At 37.3% G+C, this 2253-nt stretch overlaps 1 non-coding gene across 1 annotated transcript; it reads left to right on the top strand.

Annotated features, from left to right (window-relative positions):
• Window positions 1-301: 301 nt before the first annotated feature.
• LOC141624257 (small nucleolar RNA R71) lies at window positions 302-408 on the top strand. Its single transcript, XR_012534067.1, has one exon. It is a non-coding gene; the product is annotated as a small nucleolar RNA R71 (small nucleolar RNA).
• Window positions 409-2253: the final 1845 nt, after the last annotated feature.

Below are 2253 nucleotides of genomic sequence, written 5' to 3'. Positions count from 1 at the left end.
TGGTGATTTTGAGGCTTTTTCAAATCTAGCCATAGCTTTTTCAAACTTCAAATTGATGGTATCAATGTGAGCACTAAGTTGAGCACCCGATTGAGTAATGGAGTCCACTTCATGCTTTCCTCCTCTAGTAGCCTTGCGAGTTCTACTATATTGTGAGTTATGGACCGCCATTTCCTTAATTTTGTTCCAAGTTTGATTGTCATCAACTTCGGTGAACATTCCATTTGATCCCATGTTGAGAATGTTCCTTGAATCTTCATAAAGACCGTTCCAAAATTGTTGTACCTAGAACCACTCGCTAAGTCCATGGTGAGGACATGAGCGACAAATTTCCTTAAATCGCTCCCAAGCTTCATACAAAGATTCTTCATCCCTTTGCTTAAAGCCTGTGATTTGAGCTCTTAGCATGTTAGTCTTTTACGGTGGATAGAACATTTTGTAGAAAGCTAGAGCCAACTTTTTCCAAGAATCAATTCCGAGAGTAGCCTTATCAAGGCCTTTCAACCATTGTTTTGCGGTGCCAATTAGAGAAAAAGGAAATAAGACCCATCCAATTTGGTCTTGAGTTACACCGGTTTGAGAAATCGCATCACAATAGTCACAAAAAGTCTCCATATGAGAATGAGGGTCTTCACTAGGCATCCCCCCAAATTGGCTTCTTTCGACTAATTGGATAAATGCGGATTTGGCAATAAAATTTCCGGTTAGATGCTGTGGTGTGGGAGTACCATTGGGTAGGTTCTCCTTGGTGGGTACGGAATGTGATGAAAACTTAGGCATTGTGGGTTGATTTTGTGTTGGATTTTATGTTGGGTTCTCCTCACCTTCTCTTGCAAAAGGGTTGATGAACTCAATAGTATTTGGTTCAATATCTACAACCTCACCAATACGTCTCAAAGTTCTCCTAGCAAGTCTTCTATTGGTTGTCAAAGTTCTTTCAATTTCGCGATCAAAGGGTAACAAGTCACCTTGTGACCTTCTAGACATGCAAAATATCAAACAACTCGAAAACAATTAGAACAAACCTTGAGGAGTTTTACTTCCCCAAGGCAAAGAAAGACACAACTAATAACAATATAAGAAAATCTAAATCAAGTTAACACCGTCCCCGGCAACGGCGCCATTTTTGGTCGGGACTACATCTTTCGGTTACTTGTCGTTAGGAGCACCTAGACCAAAACACAATTTATAACTTCACAAACAACTCTAAAATTAGTAAAGAGGCAAGTAAAGGTCGGATCCCAAGGGACGGGAATTGAGATGAGATTTCTATTGCAACTAGTGGTGTCTTAAGGGGTGTCACAATTGGGGTTTAATGTAGAAGATCACTAAACTAAATAGCAATGAAATTAAACAAGCAAGATGAATTAAAAGGGATGTAAAACAATTGATAAAAAGCACGAGGGTGTCATGAGGTCATAGGGGATTCATGGGAATTGATCATACAAACATGTTTTCAAATTATAAGCAGGCAATTATTGTTGTGATGGATCGAGTTGGTTTATATCTTACAATCCTAGGAAAGTTTGGGTCCCGGAGCCGAATCGATTAGATTGTACAACACCTACAAGTCGACTTAATCTTCCCTACTCAACAATATGCATCGTCTAATGAGACTCGAGTTGGTTTATGTCTTACAAGTCTCATTGAAAAGATAGGTGATGGGTAAAAAATGCAAGGATTCATAGGCTCAAATTTCATCAAACATAACATGTGCATAAGTTGAGATCACAACAAGCAAGCAAATAAACTATGAAATCATATTAATTTAAGCATGAATCATTCCCCATGTCGGTTTCCCCTAATTATCCATTAACCCTAGCTAAGGAAACTACTCACTCATTATCATGTTGAACATGCTAGCAAGGTTGTCAAACATACCAACAAAGTGAAACATGATGAACAAATGAAAGTGATTAACAATAATTAAAGAGGGATTATTATACCTAGTAATGATTCCAATAATAAAGCAAAGAATAAAAGAAGTACTTGAATGCTTGATTGAGAGGTTGTCAATCTCCCAATAATAACCCAAATAATCTTCAATTACCCAAAATAAAGGATGAACAAGAGAGAGATTAAGGAAATAAAACTTGTATTAAAACTTGATTAATTGTTGATTACAAGATTAAAGAGAGATTTGATTGATATTAACTACACTAAAGATTGCTAAGAAGAACATGCTCTTCTAATTAGACTAAGGGGGTATTTATAGTGGGGATTAGGTGCATGAATTAGGGTTAACTAAGGGCT

This window comes from Silene latifolia, chromosome X (genome assembly GCF_048544455.1).
Source record: "Silene latifolia isolate original U9 population chromosome X, ASM4854445v1, whole genome shotgun sequence".
Classification (NCBI taxonomy): Eukaryota; Viridiplantae; Streptophyta; class Magnoliopsida; order Caryophyllales; family Caryophyllaceae; genus Silene; species Silene latifolia.
Note: the sequence above shows the minus strand (reverse complement) of the source record. Positions and strands in the feature narration are given on the sequence as shown.